Source organism: Silene latifolia, chromosome 6, assembly GCF_048544455.1.
Source record: "Silene latifolia isolate original U9 population chromosome 6, ASM4854445v1, whole genome shotgun sequence".
Lineage (NCBI taxonomy): Eukaryota > Viridiplantae > Streptophyta > Magnoliopsida > Caryophyllales > Caryophyllaceae > Silene > Silene latifolia.
In genome coordinates, this window is record NC_133531.1 from 75,190,019 (window position 1) to 75,209,112 (window position 19,094).

At 40.7% G+C, this 19,094-nt stretch overlaps 1 long non-coding RNA gene across 1 annotated transcript in view; it reads right to left on the bottom strand.

Annotated features, from left to right (window-relative positions):
- The window catches only part of LOC141658798 (uncharacterized), a 113,580-nt gene that overhangs the window by 45,074 nt on the left and 49,412 nt on the right, over positions 1 to 19,094 (bottom strand). The window lies entirely within an intron of this gene.

A 19,094-nucleotide genomic window follows, 5' to 3' on the forward strand; every position in this document is an offset into this window, starting at 1 on the left:
AGCGCCCCCGTGGGCGGCCCATTGTCTACGCTTTGGCGACTCACTGGGATAATACACTTATGTGTAGCAAGGGTGAAACTTGAACAAGGTTAGGGAATAGTTTGTACAAGACAATTGTCGGTTTTCATAACTCGGTCTTCCTAGACCGTTTTATTCGGCCTTCCTAGGCCCAACCCAACCCATTCGACCAATCGTCCCGTCTAAACGGTCCTAATTCCTATTTGGGCCTAAGGATGGATAACGATTGACGTCATCCATACCATGATGCTTACTCTTGTTTGTATCAAGGGCCTTCACTACTTGAGGAAATGGACTAGGAATCGGCCTTACTCTTGTTTGGTACGAGCCTCTCCACAGACTTCGGGTTTGATGGTTCGGTATGGCAACCCACCCTTTAAACCAAAACCCTTTTAAATGCACTCAGCATCCCGTTATAATGCTTTTATAAATGTATATACCTTACGTGATCACCATTTCTAAACAAAACCAGACGATTTTTCAAAAAAAAAAAATCAAAACCCTTTTTTTTCAAACAAAAATTTCGAAATAGGCTTCTAATTAGCGCAAAATCCGGTCAAAACTCTGTCCGTTTGTCGTGTCAAAATTCGGGCCACAAGCCCATTTCAAAACCTCACTTTGAGTCCACTCCTACAACTGCACTATAGTTGACTAGGACACACATTTTCAAAAAACCTTGTCTTTCTTCAAAGCTCACTCAACACAAGTGGCACACACCCACTTTACGAGTCAAAACATTTCATTTCTTTTAGCAAGTGTGTTAGAATGGTCGATCGTGTTTTGATTCGTCGCCGATCTCTTATCCAGTTTTCAAGATACCCTGATCAAGTGATGAAACAAATCTCCACCAACTTCAAGATGGTAATGATCGAATCCTAGCCGCACTAGCCCAAATGCAAGCTACCCAAGAACAAACCTATGACCGCCTTGAGCTCATCGAGGGCCGTATCTATGCCGTAGAGGGAAGGTTGCCTCCTCATGAAAGTGAAGTACTACGTGACTCTGACAACGAATCCAAGGATGAAAATCCTCTCATGGGGATGATCAGAAATGAGAAAAGACTCCAATACTTAGAGGAGCAATTGATGTACCTTAAGGGTGATGACATTTATAGGGAGAACAATCGCAAGTATGAGGCCGTCAATTCCAAATTGCCAACTAACTTTAGTATGACGGATATCCCTAAGTTCAAGGGGCGTGAGAACCCTTTGAACCACATCCGTGCCTTCAAGGATTACATGTCTATCAAAGGCATCAAACCCGAGATGTTCTTAAGGATCTTTCCTTCATCTCTTGATACCATCCCGAGGCAATGGTTCTACTCTTTAGATCACAAGAAGGTCGCTACTTGGGAAGATGCCGCAATCGAGTTCTCTAAACAATATGCGGATAATGCCGAGATCCATGTTAACATGCGTACTCTAGAGGTTCTTACCCAAAATGACAAAGAAGGATTCACCGACTTCCTAAGTAGGTGGAGGAAGACTAGTACCCAACTAGTTGAACGCCCGGATGAGGCTACTCTTGTGGAGAAGTTTGTGGATAATCTCAAACCCATCTATGCCAATCATTTGAGATACCAAAACATCAAAACCTTCAAGGACTTAACCGTACTAGGGACAAGAATTGAAGATGACATCCGTAAAGGACTCTTGTCCAAAACGGTAGGTCGAGGATACCAAGGTTCCACAAGTCGTTCATACGGCTCCACTAGCAAGACCGATGAAGTTAACCTTCTCGAACCATCCAAGAAAACTACCCCACCAAGGAAATTCACAAACCTTGGGGACACTTACTCCAACGCCCTAAAAAGGCTAATAAAGCAAGGTAAACTCCAACCCATTGGACCTACTCCCGAACCCGAAATGAAGTCCAAATTCTGGGACGAGAACTCGTACTGTGAATACCATAGGGGCAAGAGACACGACACAGAAAAATGTTACAAGTTGAAAAACGTGCTTCAAGACATGATTGAAGATGGTCGACTACCAATACCACCGGGAGGTAAACCCAACAACACTCAAAATCCTCTTGGAGTTCTAGTGATCATAAGTGATGAATATACCTTAGATTGCTCACACCTCATTTCTCCAATCGAAAATGAAATTCATGCAATCGAGAATGAAGGGTTCTACTCCACTATCTCCCCTACCATTTCCGACTTCATCACATGGGCAAGGAGTGTAGATAGGCAAGTTTGGGAATTAGAAAAGGTGGTAACAACTTTACGCAATCCCAACGCAACACCCGAAGAACATGTGCCACTAATCTTCCCTCAAAATGCCACTATGCAAGAAATAATCACCGTAGTTGATAAACTAGTCGACCAAATCATACGACTAGAAGACGACATCATGAGAATGAGGGAACTAGCTGCAATCAATGGAGTTTGGGCCGACGATGACGAGGACGAGTATCTCATTGAAAACTCCTTAGTCAAAGAAATAGTCCAAAATGGTGAAGACCAAGATGTGGACCACCTAACTCGTTCGGGTCGTCCATATCAAAGCACTACTCAAAATGGTCCAACCAACGTCATCACACCAAATGACAACGAAGATGACTCCACTGATCATTTGCTCAAGCAATTACTGAAAACAAAGGCTGATCTTTCAGTCTGGCAATTAGTAGCAAGCTCATTCCCACATCGCCAAGCTTTACTGCAAGCTTTGGCCAAACTAAATGTAGCACATAACTCCACTCCTGAAGATGTAGTCAACTTGGTCTTCTAAGAATCACCAAAGCTGAGTAATCCTATTACTTTCTCGGACGAAGATTTGCCACCTTTTGGCGCTAGTCACAACCTTGCTCTATATATCACTGTCATTTGTCTAAAGAAGAATGTGCCAATGACCTTGGTGGATGATGGCTCCGCGGTCAACGTCATACCCCTCAAAACAACATACAAGCTAGGCATGAAAGAGTCGGATTAGACCCCTACCAATCAAGGTGTGCGTGCATATGACGGTACACGAAGAAAGGTAGTAGGACTTGCAAACTTAACCATAGCCACAGGACCAATCGAACGAAAGGTTAACTTCCAAATAGTGGACATTGAGGCTTCATTCAACATACTTCTGGGAAGGCCTTGGATTCACGCTTCCAAAGCGGTAACATCCACCCTTCATCAAAAGATCAAGATCCCACTAAATGGCAAAGTAGTGACGATCACTTCGTCACCCATCAAGGAAATAATCGAAAAACAGTCGAACAATCAAGTCCTTGCGGATCCCGTATACGAACTTGGGGGCTTCCAAAGTGTAAGCGTCATAGAAAGCGAATTGGCACCCTTATACTATAATCCCTACTCCAACTTGGTGGTCAACCACATACTCAAATCCCAGGGATACTTCCCTGGAATGCCTTTGAACCCTATTCGGAAGAATACCTTCGCACCATACAAGGAAGGCAACTCAACGAGGATACCACTTGGACTAGGGTACAAACCCACGAAAGAGGAGGTTCTCGAAATGCTTGCCCAAGTCCAAAACCGTAAGCACGTAGGAATCCAAATGCGACCCTATCTCCCTACTTTAAATGGGTACTTTGTTCAAGAAGGAAATCTAGAACTCTTTCACGGATTTCCCGAGCCTTGGCATTATCTCGAGAGGAAGCTAGCCGGAATCGAGATCTTTCACGATTGCTACTTTATCCCTCCAGAAACGGTTCCTACCGTCAAAACGCGTCAAGCACCTTGCTTAGACGAACAAGCTGTTAGCCTATTGTTTGGAGAAGATCGATTCTTTAGGGCCACGCAGGATGAGATCATTACCATGATACTTCAAGACGATCGCTTCAACCCCACCGCGTTAATCACAGAAACCAACACAAGACAGCAGAAAGGATGGAGAAAATCAATCAAGTGGACCAACAATCAAGGAAGACTCTTCAAGCTCACCACTGGAGAAGGAGAGATGTTCAAAGGAGAACCAGAAGACGATGAGTTCGAGTCGGAGTCGGAGTCAGAGTCGGAGTCTAGAGAAGTCATTAGAGAGTCTACTCCTGTCGTCATTCCCACTCCCTTTGTTTCTCCTAGCTTAGCCTCGAGTAGTCACAGTAGTTCGAGAAATGCCTCAACCACTGTCCCTTTGCCGCCACTGACCATGGATCAGTTGGCTTCTTTGTTTCAACTCTACTCAAATTTTAATATGAATAAATCGGTTCGCTTTACTCTTTGTGTTATCTTGAGTGCAATTGCTTTTACGATGATACGAGGATGACCAAGACCCAGACTCGATCGAAATACCTCCCTACATAGCCAAAGAAATACTACAGTAAGGGGAAGGGGGACCAGTAATAGAGGACACCGAACCCATCAATGTAGGAACCGAACTAGAACCCCAAGAACTTAGGATAGGGAATACCTTGAGCTCTACCGAAAGGGCCGATTTCATAGACCTCCTAAATGAATTCAAAGACGTTTTCGCTTGGTCCTACAAAGACATGCCAGGGATCGACAGGGATATCGCTGAACATAGAATTCCGATTAAGCCAGGTTTCAAGCCTGTGAAACAGAAGCTTCGACGAATGAGAACGGAATGAGCTCTAAAGATTAAGGAAGAGATTGACAAACAATTCAAAGCCGGGTTCATCAAAGTTTCCGAGTATTCTGACTGGGTAGCTAACATAGTACCCGTACCCAAAAAGGATGGGAGAATCCGTGTTTGTGTTGACTTTAGGGACTTAAACAAAGCAAGTCCAAATGATGATTTCCCTCTACCTCACATCGACATATTAGTGGACAATACTGCAAACCACACGTTACACTCCTACATGATATGATGGCCATGGAAGATATGCATAAGACCGCATTCGTCACCCAATGGGGAACCTATTGCTAAACGGTAATGCCGTTTGGATTAATCAACACCGGAGCTACATATCAACGCACCGCAACTACACTCCTACATGACATGATGCACAAAGAAGTTGAGGTATACGTAGATGACATGATTTTCAAGTCCAAAGAAAGAGAGGGACATATCGCGAACCTTCGCAAGTTCTTCGCAAGGCTACGAAAATACAACATGAGACTCAATCCTCAGAAATGCACATTTGGGGTAACATCTGGCAAACTCCTGGGATACGTCGTTAGCCAACGAGGTATAGAAATAGATCCTTCCAAAATCAAAGCTCTGATCGAAATGCCACAACCTCAAACAGAAAAAGAAGTCAGAGGGTTCCTGGGAAAGGTGCAGTATATAAGTTGATTCATATCGAAACTTACAATGATTTGTGAGCCTATCTTCAAGAAACTCAAGAAAACAGACCACACCATGTGGGATGATGATTGTCAAAAAGCATTCGACCGAATCAAAGCGATATTGGCTAAACCACCAGTGCTCATGCCACCACAACGAGATCAACCTCTTGGTTTATATCTCACAGTAACCGAAACCGCCATGGGTGCCATGATGGCTCAAACCGTAGGAAGTGAAGAAAGAGCTATCTACTATCTTAGTAAGAGGTTCTTGGAGTACGAGTGCAAATACTCACAACTCGAAAAGACATGCCTCGCTCTTGTGTGGGCAACGAAGAAGCTACGCCATTACATGCTTAGCTATTCTGTCAAAATATATTCCAAAATGGATCCGGTCAAATACCTCTTCGAGAAACCCGTCCTCAACGGACGCCTAGCAAGATGGACCCTGATGCTCTCAGAATTCGACCTTAAATACGTACCACTGAAAGTTATAAAAGGTCGCGCCGTCGCCGAGTTCTTCGCAGAAAATCCTATCAATGACGCACAAACAATAGATACTTGGTCATTTCCAAACGAGGATATACTCCAAACTGATGTAGACTCCCGGGACCTGTACTTTGATGGAGCATCGAACTTAAGAGGATTCGGAATAGGAGTGTTGCTCATTTCTCCTGAAGGCGAGCATACACCAATTGCTGTCAAACTCGACTTCGAGGTGACAAACAATGATGCAGAATACGAAGCTTGTCTCATTGGACTACAAGCGGCAGTAAGCTTAGGCATTAAAAACCTTCGAGTACATGGGGATTCATCACTAATCATCAACCAAGTTACATGATCTTGGAAAATCCGAAGCGAAAGCCTCGCACCTTATCAGGCTAGAATAGACCAAGTCGCTCAATTCTTTGATCACGTAACCTACCTACACCGACCTCGGGAAGAAAATCAATTTGCAGACGCTCTTGCGAAACTTGCATCTTTGATTAATATGCCAGATCACATGGTGGAAATGTCTTTGTGCATCGAACGACGGTCAGAGCCGGCTTATGTCCACCAAATCACCAATGAAGAGAAAATCGCGCAGGAACCCTGGTTCCAAGCAATCCTGAATTTTAAGCTTAATGGTACATATCCACCGGACATGGACAAGAGGGGACAACGTGCTATACGCCTACTAGCTTCCCAATACATTCTCATGCAAGGAGAATTATACAAAAGAACACCTCTTGGTGTAGTCCTACGTTGCCTTGATCATTCACAGGCACGAAAGGTGATGGAAGAAGTCCACGACGGAGAATGCGGTCCTCACATGAGTGGGCCTATGATGGCAAAGAAAATCACACGTTTGGGATATTATTGGACCACAATGGAGTCCGATTGCATCAAATACGTAAGACATTGCCACATTTACCAAATCTTCGAGAATGTGCAACATGTCCCTCCTTCATTGCTCTATACAATGACATCCCCTTGGCCATTTTCTGCATGGGGAGTTGACATAATCAGGAAGATAACCCCAGCCGGAACAGGAGGTCACTGTTTCATTTTAGTAGCAATCGATTATTTTACCAAATGGTTAGAAGCGGCTTCCTACACTAGTCTTACAGCTAAAAATGTGGCAAAGTTCATACAAAACAACATCATCTGTCGGTATGGTTGCCCACATGAAATCATTAGTGATAACGGATCACATTTCCAAGCTGAGACCTCGCAATTGCTAGCCAAATACAAGATTAAGCATCACCACTCTTCGCCCTATAGACCACAGACTAATGGCGCGGTAGAGGCGGCAAACAAGAATGTTGTCACAATTCTCAAGAAAATGATTGACAACTATAGAGATTGGCCAAGCAAGATACCCTTTGCTTTATGGGGGTATCGTACATCTGTTAGGACGCCCACTGGGGCTACTCCTTTCTATTTGACCTACGGCATGGAAGCTATACAACCAATCGAGCTAGAAATACCATCCTTGCGTATTTTACTAAAAAGTCAAATCCCGGAAGCCGATTGGAAGAGGGATAGATATGAAGAACTCATCCTCCTGGATGAACGTAGGCTACGCGCCTTGCATAATGTCCAAACATATCAAGCACGTATCAAACGAGCTTTCAACAAAAGGGTTAGGCCAAGAAAAATCAAAGAAGGAGACTTAGTACTCAAATCGGTTAGAGCTCTTTTACCTGTCGACCCACGGGGAAAATTCAAACCTAATTGGGCGGACCATTTCTAGTCAAATCCATACTCCCAGGGGGTGCGGTTAGGATCACAGACCTAGATGGGAATGAGTTTTCAAACCCAACCAACCTTGACCAACTGAAACGATACTATGCCTAGAATAGGAATGAAAACGCGCCTCGCGTAACCCCATGTGTCGCTCTTGTGGCACTAAATAAACGGCCCCTGGCCAAGCTGAAATAAACTAATGTCACTGTGCTCTTGCGTTTTGACAAATTCGTCATCCTCATATCATCAAATAAACTAAATTCGCACCTTCAGAGTAAGCAAAAGCTCATGCTTCTTTTCTAAAGTTCATTACAAGCTCTTGCTTAGAACAATTATTCTTTTACATTTACTCGAACTACGCGCAAGGGTTTGATTTCGCTTTTTTTAAAGTGAATACGTAGGCAATCCTTCACGGGATTCAACCCATTTTATCTAAAATGTAAATAGAAGGACATTTGCATTGCATTTGAAATTCGACAAGAATAATAAATGGAAAATCACAACGGTTTCATAACCATCTAACCTTTCTTATTTCATTAATTTTCTAATAATAAATAGTACGCTACATAATAAAAATAGAATAGGCTAGGATTCTAAATACCCCACCTTTTTATTACAACAATAATAATAATAATAACCAAATAATAAATAAAGAGACTCGGGCTATTCCTCCATCTTCCCCTTGCCCTTGTCATATTTCTTGTCACGACCTCGAGCCGGACGCTCTTGCGCCACTTCAGACCTAATCACCAACGGTCTTTCTCGAGGCCTAGCTTTTCCATTCTTGCCAATCACCATTTCTGCGGACAGAGTAGTCTTTGGTTTCTTCGAAGGATGAACAACTTGAAACCCGGCTTCTTCTTCTCCCTCTGTCAGATGCTTCTCCTTCTCTTTCTCTCCCTCGCGCACCTTGTAGTCGATGGGATCGCGCTTCCTCAATTTCTCGCGCTCTTCCGGAGTAGTAGCCTTTCTCCATCTCAGATAAGAATCCGACACCCATAAGGCATTGGCGGAGAAACTCAAGAACCACATGTTTCTTTGGGCCCATTTAATGGCCCACTCTCTTCGGCTCTCTGTAGTAAGCGCCATAGCAGTCTGCGGGACGGTATCAAGCCTCGGGATCGTCTATTTCAGCCCGACTTGCGTCATCAGCCTTTCCGGGAAGATGCACACCATGAACTCTAATCCAGGAATGCGCACGGACGTAGTGGGATCCAAAGAAGACACTCCAGTGATGGACTTGAGGCGCCACCACGGTACGACCCACCTGATCAACGGGCCATCATCGCTCTTCAGCTTGTTCTTCCAGTAATCACAAACCCGCGTGAAGTCCACCATATACAACCTTGTCCTCATCGCAATCGAGCGAGCATGATAGGAAAGCGCATGAACTGGGGGCTCGATCAATCGGAGCCGTTCCATAAGCCAAACCTGCCAAAAGCAGGTATTAGACATTAAAAATAAAAAAAAATAAAAAAAAAAAACGAAAAAAATAAAAACGAAAAAAAGAAAAAGGTGTCTTTTACCTGCAAAATGACGGGACTCCCCAAATACGGTAGATCACGGTTGGATTTCCTATTATCCAAGCCCAAAATAATCTCTCCTAAGCATAAGCAAGCTGGGCTCCTGCGCAGCTCCATCTGCTCAACAAGGCCCAGAAGACGGGGATCACCTCTCAAGTCTTCATCAACATGCCCTTGGAAGACATACACATGTAACAAGCAAAAGCCAAATGCCCTCCGCCTAGCAACATGAGAAACGGTGGGGTCGGCCCTGTTTATGAATCGATCTATGAAGTCCAACATTCTCACACCCTTTGAGGTAACTAGACGGTCCACCTCAAGTCTAGTCAATCCGAGCAAGTCTCTAAATTTGCTCTTGTACCCTTGAGAAGTAGAAGGAATGGCAGGCAAGTGTTCGGGATCCCACCCACCAATAGCTGCAATTTCTTCAGGAAAGGGGCAGATATCACCTCCAGGGAACGCAAAAACATGGTAGTTCGGGTCCCAATAGTCAAGGCAAGCATCCAAGAACGGTTTAACAACCTTGATGAGTTTCAAACTCAACAACGATCCAAAGTTATAAGAGCCCATATCATGCTTCTCCATATTTGAAAATTCGTTGGTCCATTCCTTCAAGCGGATCTCCAAAGCATTCATGATGAGAATATTTATTTGGAAGAATTTTGTGTAATTAGACGAAGAAGAGACGGAATATTTGTGTGAATAAAAGCTCCATCGACGCTTCTATTTATACTAATTGCTGTTTCCAAAAATCCGTCAGAACATACCACCTTGGGAACAGGCGCAGCACCTGCTGCGCCTCTTCAAAGGGACGCAGCTCATGCTGCGCCTCTTCCTCAGCTTCACTTCTGTGATTTTCCGCGTTGGATCTTTCCTAATTCCATAACGAATGATTTCCTATTCCTACGGGTTATTATTTTGGTAAATACGAGAAGATTACCATGTTTCAGGTCTCCTAATTTCGCGGGCACGCATTTCGAGGCGACATCGACATTTCTGCCATTTTATCACACTTGTATATTTTCATTCTTAGGAAATAATTTTCATTTTAATTCGTCATTTTAAGGAAGAATTTTCGTATTCATTCATTTTAATTTTACATTTCTCATTTATTTCATTTATTTTAGAAAGTAATTCGCAATTTACCGAATCTCAACATGTATATATTAATTTCAATTTCTTAATTTCATTGCTACATTTCTAACTTATAGATTTCTATTTTTTCTTTTTTTTTAGGGGGTAACCCTCCCTACCGTCCGGTCATTTCCGGCAGAATTTTTGCATTTTCGCGTTCTTTTGAGTCTCTCACTTTGCGCTAATTAAGGCCATATGTATATAAAAATGTGTGCTTTGCGTGTTTTCTATGTAAATTTCGGCGGCATGACGGCGCAAACCGTCATCTACCAAACCTGTTCAAAACTAACCTGCAGATACAAGCAACACAACCCAGCAACAAAGGCACTCAGGCCGTCATGTATATATACCAAACGGAAGAAATGTACAAACTGGGGGCTCGAGCCCCAAGCAAAGTCCAAAAAATGTTCAAAATCAATGTCCAAATGTACAAATGTGCAAAATACGACAAAAAGCTACACAAAACTACTGCTGGGCGCCCTCCAACTCTGCAACTCTCGCCACAAGAACGGCGATCTCGGCGTCCCGAACCTCGAGCTCCCCCAACAAGCGAGCCGTCTCCTCCGAGATCAGGTCAACTCTCGCTCCACCCATGCGGTCACCCCCGTAAACAATAAATTGGCTCATGTCAATCGTTTCAAGAAAAACTAGAAAAATCAAAAATCAAATAGGCGTAAGGTTCATACCGACGACCTCGACCACCAAACAAGTGCCTCGACGCAAAGTAGCTCGCGGCCGGTTGGCCACCCTCCACAACGCCACAAACCGAGACGGCGCAACCTGCATTTTCAAAAAGAAATTCTCAACAATTGAAGAAACTCAATCAAATGTGTTCTTACACAAAGGTTATACAAGTTAGAGGCTCACCCTCCGAATCGATGATCTTTTTGCCGGTCGTCCGGGCCGATCCGTCACAAACTACGTCAAAGTCACGCAGCTCGGAGATCGTCGTCCTCCCGGTCGCGTCAGTGTACTCGAGGGTCTCGGGGTACTCTGGGGGCTCGATGCCCGCCGCCTCGACCTCCTGCAAAGACAAATGGTTCTCATTAATCGATGATCTTTCATCATAAATCTCATAATCGAATCAAGAGGAAAAATAAAAGATACTCACCACTACCGGCCAGTACGCCAACTTCCCGTAAAGGAACGCCGAGTAGTCCTCGCCAGGAAGAAGAAGGGCGTCGCCACTGGTACCAGCCAAGTCCGCCTCCCTCTCAGCCTCGGAAGGCTCCCTAAACATCGTCCTGGGAGGATCGACGGGAACCGTCAACACGTCCCGCGAGCACTGACGAGCCAAGCGCTCGCCCAAGTGAAAGAAAAGTAGATCTATATACTTACATATTCATATATATGTTATAAATTAATTTGTCATAAAATTAATAAAGGTCTTATGCATGCAAACATTAAAGCAAAATAAGGAAGAAACATTATTCTTACATTGTATTTTCGGTTCAAATGGGCACAAAAGAAATCTCCTTTTCTTTTGTTCTTGAGCTGTCCTTTTGGATGAACAAAGATCCAAGTGTAGGATTTCTCCCAAGGAATAATATCCAAAGCTTACTCTTAATTAAAATTAATATTATAGGAACTAGTACAATATTAATCTTGTAGAAAAATGACCCAAAAATATTATAAACTCTTAATATTTTCGGTTATGGGAGAGAAGAAGAAGAAGAGAGATTTTTGTCTCTCTAGAAATCTTATTTTTGGATGAGTAAAAGAATGAATAATCACTAACTAACTCCTTAGTGAATATTAGGCAAAATAATAAGAAAAATCTGAAGGATTTCTCTTCCCAAAACCGGTGGGAGTGGAGGAACAAAAGAGCCAATACATGCCCTAGTTGTTCTTCACAATGAACCATAGGCATGCAAGGCTAGTTTTGTAGGTAATTATATTGTTTACAACTAATAAGAACAACTTAATATTTGCCTAATATTCCTCCAATTTTCGGCACATTGGATAATATGGGTTCCATATTATTTTTGTCAATTGTCAATATGTCACATGTCATATGTAACATAAATTTGTTATTTATTTTTAACATATTAAAAATCAACGTATTAATAAAAATACGTCATATACAATAATTGACTTAGTAATTCATAATTACTTGTACCAAAATATTTCACCAATTTATAAATCGTATTTATAATAATTCATTCAAATTTAATTGTTTCCTTAAACAATAATTTCATCTGAGCAATGATACAATTCGATTACTCAAACCGTATCTCATTTAATCACATTACAATGTGATACGCAAATTTTACTTCCAAAATCGTCCGTCAATTTTCAAGTAATTTAATTAACTCGTAACATTATACGATTAATTAAATGATCAATTAAGAGTGTTGCCCTATAGGTATGACCTAGGGGGTCAACTGATCACCACTGCAAATCACACGAGAATGTCAAACTCTAGTCACCAATCATTACCGATATATGTTGACCGATTGACAAGAAAAATACTTCCCAATTGTATTCTTTAAAATGAGATTTAATAATGATATTTAAATCATGTGATCGCACTATTGTTGAGGACACATTTCCCAACAATCTCCCACTTGTCCTCGACAAGTGTCCGTCACCAATTCTCTTGTCCTATTATTATCTCCCACTCAATGCAAGGTGTCTTTCAGGTCGTACTTGCAAGTGATCATATCGAGAGTGGTTTCCTCGATCCGGAGAATAACTGATTGACCGGACTTATCTATCATAGATACTTTCCGAGCGTGGCCACGCATTTCCGGTTCATTACTCCTCGAGTGGCCCTGAGATATTGTTATAACCCTGACTAGGGGTGGACAATTCCTATCGCACTCATTCCCTTCGACTAGCCACAGCCATCATAACCCAAAATATGCCCATTTGACCCCATTTACGAAGGTCGTAGTAACACAAATCAAAGTTAATCTGAAACTATGCTATCTTAGGTGAATAGTCTTTAGTCAAAAGAATCGACTCATTCGAATACTATAGTAGCTCTCGCCACGACCAGGCTATATAAATTTGCCAGAACTCTATAAGCGGTCATTAGGCCCGACAAAATGTTCCTAACAATCTGCCTATGTGATTGACTAGTCATCTCACATGACTCTATGGCACTTGAACTTGTCATCAATCGCATCACACTCTAGTCACTTCGAGATGTCACCTCATACAAGTGACTATGGGCAAATACTATGTTAATCCGTGTTCACTTTAACGGGGTTCAATTGTCACTACAACCCGTTTGGATGTAACAATGTATAAATTAAAGATAAAAGACAAATGTGATTATGAACATGAACAAAAACAACACTTTTATTTCATTTCAAAATCTAACAAAAACTTGGTACACGTTTAAGTCCCATGGACGTAACATGTCCATAATGCTTAGCCTGCGATAAAGGCTTAGTGAGCGGATCGGCTATGTTGTCATCCGTCCCAACCTTACAGATCGCAATTTCCTTTCTTTCAATGAAATCTCTTATTACATGATATTTTCTAAGTACATGTCTAGATCTATTACTAGACTTCGGCTCCTTAGCTTGGAAGATCGTCCCACTATTATCACAATAGAGAGTGATGGGATCATTGGCGGTAGGTACTACTTTTAGACCTTCCGTGAATTGCCTCGATCCAAACAACTTCCTTAGCGACTTCGATCTTTGCGATGTACTCAGCCTCCATTGTAGAATCCGCGGTTACAGCTTCCTTGAAGCTTCTCCAGCTTACGGCACCACCATTGAGCATAAAAACGAAACCATCTTGTGATTTCAAGTCATCTCTATCTGTTTGAAAATTTGAGTCCGTGTATCCATTAACACGCAACTCAGTATCTCCTCCAAACACTAGGATAGAGTCCTTAGTTCTTCTTAAGTACTTAAGGATGTTCTTGACGGCAATCTAGTGACTCTCTCCTGGGTTTCCTTGATATCTACTCGTCATACTCAAAGCATACGAGACATCAGGACGTGTGCATATCATGGCGTACATGATTGATCCGACAGCGGAAGCGTAAGGGATCAATTTCATGCGTTCAACATCATGGGGTTCGGAGGGAGATTGATTCTTGCTCAATATCATCCCGGTTACCATAGGTACCAAACCCCTTTTGGATTTGTCCATGCTGAACCGTCGAAAAATCTTATCAACATAAGACTCTTGACTTAGTGCCAATATCCTCTTGGATCTATCTCTATGGATCCGGATACCTAATATACGTTGTGCGTCTCCTAAATCCTTCATTTGGAAGTGGTTACCTAACCACTTCTTAACAGAAGACAACATTGGAATATCATTTTCAATGAGTAGTATGTCATCGACATACAAGATTAGGAACACAACATTGCTCCCACTAAATTTCATGTATAAACATGGTTCCTCAACACTTCGAGTGAAACCATTTTCCTTTATAACATGATTGAATCGATGATTCTAACTTCTAGATGCTTGCTTAAGACCATAAATGGATCTCTTAAGCTTGCATACTTTGTTAGGATTTTTAGAATCAACAAAACCTTCGGGTTGTATCATGTACACCTCCTCTTCTAAATGCCCATTTAGAAAAGCGGTTTTGACATCCATTTGCCATATTTCATAATCATGAAATGCGGCAATCGCTAACAAAATCCGTATGGATCTTAGCATGGCTACGGGGGCAAAGGTCTCATCATAATGGAGACCTTGGACTTGGGTACATCCTTTTGCCACTAGCCTAGCTTTGTAGACATCATCATGTCCTTCTATGCCATTTTTGACCTTGAATATCCATTTGCATTGAAGGGGTCTTGCCCCTTTAGGCAAATCTACCAAGTCCCAAACTTGGTTTTCATGCATAGAATCCATTTCGGACTTCATGGCTTCAAGCCATAAGGAGGAATTTGGACTAGAGATTGCGGCCTTGTAGGTGGCGGGCTCGTCACTTTCCATAAGCAACACATCGAGTGTTCCATCTTCCTCGATAAGTCCCACATATCGATCGGGATGGCGAATTACTCGACCCGTCCTTCTTAGTGGAGGAGGTACAACCGCGTTAGACGACGAAGGAACATCTTCTTGCGTCTCTATCTCGGTTTGTGGCTCTTGAACTTCGTCAAGTTCAAAATTTCTCCCACTCTGTCTCTTAGAAATAAAGTCTCTTTCTAAGAAGACAGCCTCGCAAGACACAAACACTTTGTTATCTTGAGGTTTGTAGAAGTAGTATCCTCGAGAATTCGAGGGGTAACCTTCAAAGGTGCATTTTTCGGATCTTGGGGCAAGCTTGTTGTCATTCTTGGTCTTGACGTAAGCATCACATCCCCAAATTTTCATGTAGGATAGATTAGGAACTCTTCCTTTCCACATTTCAAATGGAGTTTTTCCGGTGGCCTTGGTGGGACTATTATTCAAAGATATAATTGCGGTTTGAATCGCAAATCCCCAAAACGAGTTTGGTAAATCGGTTTGACTCATCATTGATCGAACCATATCAAGTAGGGTTCGATTTCTCCTTTCGGCAACACCATTGAGTTGTGGTGTTCCGGGTGGATAAAGTTGTGATATAATACCACAACCTTTCAAGTGTGAATCGAATTCAAGGCTAAGATATTCTCCACCACGATCGGAACGTAGTGCTTTTATCTTTTTGTCCAATTGGTTCTCTACGTTGTTTTGAAATTCCTTGAATTTCTCAAACGCTTCACTCTTATGTTTCATTAAATAGACATACCCATGTCTACTCAAGTCATCGGTGAAGGTTATAAAGTAGTCATAATTACCACGAGCGGTGATACTCATTGGTCCACATACATCGGTGTGTATGAGTCCCAATAGCTCACTAGCTCGTGTCCCTTTACCACTAAAAGGATTACGAGTCATTTTGCCAAGTAGGCAATATTCGCATGTACCATATGATTGACAATCAAATGGTGTAATCACATTAGTTGAAATTAATCTTTTGATGCGATTCTCGTTTATGTGACCTAATCGACAATGCCAAATGAACGCTTCACTTGGGTCACTTGATTTGAGTTTCTTTGATTGAATGTTATAGATATCATTAGTTGGATTTGAGGTCTCTAAAATGTAAATGCCATTGATAGAGGAAGCTTGGCCTATAACCAAGTCGTTCCTAGAAATAGTACAACGATTGTTCTTAATGACAAAACAAAAACCGTCCATGTCTAGCATGGCGATTGAAATAATGTTTTTAGAGTGTAGGCACATAAAAACAATTATGCAAATACAACTTAAATCCATTAGGCAAAGCTAAAACATAAGTTCCTTTGGATTCGGCCGCTACCCGAGCTCCATTTCCAAGGCGTAGATCCACATCTCCTTTGCTAAGCCTCTCCACATCTCTTAAACCCTGTAAATGATTACAAAGGTGAGAACCACAACCGGTATCTAGTACCCATGTCGTAGTGGAAGTATAATTTATATCAATAACATAAATTTCTTTAGGAATTGTACCTTTTGGAGTGATGAGTCCTTCCCTTATATTTCGCAAATATACGGGACAATTTCTAAGCCAATGTCCCATGCCATAGCAATAATGGCACTCATCATTAACTTGCTTGAAGTTTTTGATTTTCTTTCCCTTCTTCTTGAACCTTTTGCCCTTTGAAGCAAGAACTTGATTGCTTGAGCTCCCACTAGCTTTGGCATCTTTATCTTCCAGAGACAAAGACCCTATAGATTGTATGAGGTAGTCTTCCTGAGACGGACTCACATGAGGTCTAGTAGTAGTAGGTGGTTTAGAAGAAGTGATGAAGTTAAAGTTTCCATCCGAACCTATCCCAAAATGAAGTTCTCTAGTGGTGTCGAAATCATTGTTGGAGCAAACGTCGTCAAAAACATTGTGGTAAGACTCAATAGTTATTGGTGCGGTAGCATTTGTTGGATTCATTGTAAAGAACTACAAATATGGAGGAAAAGGAAATATTAACATTTGTCTTTTTAAATCATACTTGTAAAAATTTGACAAGATATGAACACTTAAATAGTGACCTCTACCCAACTATTATAAATGATTCCAAGACCCAAATTCATATTAACTTAGGCACGGGATAGCCGATGGAACCCTTATTAATATAACTCAGTGGATTAACGTTTAATCGATTCTACTTTTAGAACTCTTGGTCGATAAAATTACTCTAATAATTATCTATAGCTCGGAACACATGCGACTACGGTCACGATTACTTCCGTTGAGGTCAACCCAAATTTGGAATAAATGTGTCCATGATCCAAATTCACATTAATTTGGGCACGGGATGGCCGATGAAACCCTCATCAACACGAATTCGGTGGATAGACATTCATCACCCAGTTCCCCTACGTAACAAGGTTTGTACCCCGGGATGGCCGAGTGCACTCCCTCGCGAAATAGGTTTTCATGGTTTCTACTATTTGGTAAGGCTATGTCTCAATTAATTGTTTTAGCGAGAGGTCATGTCAATATATTATCTATCACGTTTTAATTGAACTAAAGCGGTGAACTACGATAATTCTAATTGACACGGTCGAAAAACTCGATAAAATGAGGATGCATGTTTTAGTTATGGCGATTTAGCGATGCATGCGACATAAAATAAAATGCAAGCATAAAAATAAATAAATCCTAGTATGGCCTTTCCTAAAATAGAAAAACTATTTAAGTATTACATATTCGGAAACCAACTCCATTGGTCCCTTGAACTTCGGTTGTGGCACGCATCTCAAGGTAACACCGTCTTTATGTATCGCCATTCTTGAAGAAATCCGTCTTTGGGAACTCCGGAATGAATAAAATTACATAATAAATTACATAATTTCCTATTATACATTTGTAACTAAAATAAAATAAATCTATTAAATTACAAAACGGTGATACGAGATCACAATAAAATTACAACCGAATCGATATTCCCATACATTTCGGGAAATACCAATTAAAATCTAAGGCCATACTAAGTAAAATTACATAATTCAAAAATTACATAAATTAAAATTATGACAATCATAAAGAAAATGCAGCATTATAATATGTAAGAACATGCTCAATTTTATGCTAAATCGGCTTTAATTAGCCAATATCGTATATTACTTGGTTTTTACGGATTTGCGTGATTTCAACATTTTACAATCACAAAAATACATAAATTCATATTTATGCATAAGTTAATTACCCTAACTTCTTAAGACTCAAAATTTAGTCTTCACTAATTATTTGACCATAATTAACTCATATTTATAAAATTGTTCATTAGAGGACTAAAAATTACAAAAATAGGCTATAAACTTCAAATAAATCACAAAATTTCAAATAAATTCAAAATTTGAAATTTAAACTCATGAACATTCTGGAAAAATACCATGACACTCATAATGTTCAAAATCTTAGGTCAAAAATTTCGAAATTTTTCCGGAAAAACAATGTTGCGGTTTATCGGTTTTCAATAAAATAATCATAAAAACATGAGAAAAATTTTATTCATCAACTTTTCAATTTTAGATCTGAAAAAGATAATAAAATGCAACATTAGACGTTTTTCCTTAGTCATAGATTATGTTTTATTAATTTTTCACTAATAATGTCACTATTTATGCTATTTTTCTTCAAAAATCCATAAATCATGCAAAAAGACTTCACTATAGCCCATTATTTTACACACATCTTGTAAAATTGCATGTGACAACATATTAAATTGCTATGACCAGATTCGAAATTTAACTCATATTAACCTAATTTTCACCTAAATCCGAATTTAATAATGAAAAATCCATTTTTCGAGCATAACAAGTCCAAAAATTTTGAAAATTTACAGGTTATCTAAAAATAATATATGTGACAACATATCCAAAAATCACTGGAAAATTCAAAGTATAGCTAATTTTAGACCGAAAATGACATTTTTACTCATAAAATAATATTTAAATGTCATTATTGTATAATATGAACAATAAAAATCCATAAATTTAACCAAAATATGCTAAAACATTTTAGGACCAGAAATTTTAACATGCATGAATTAATTTCGTGA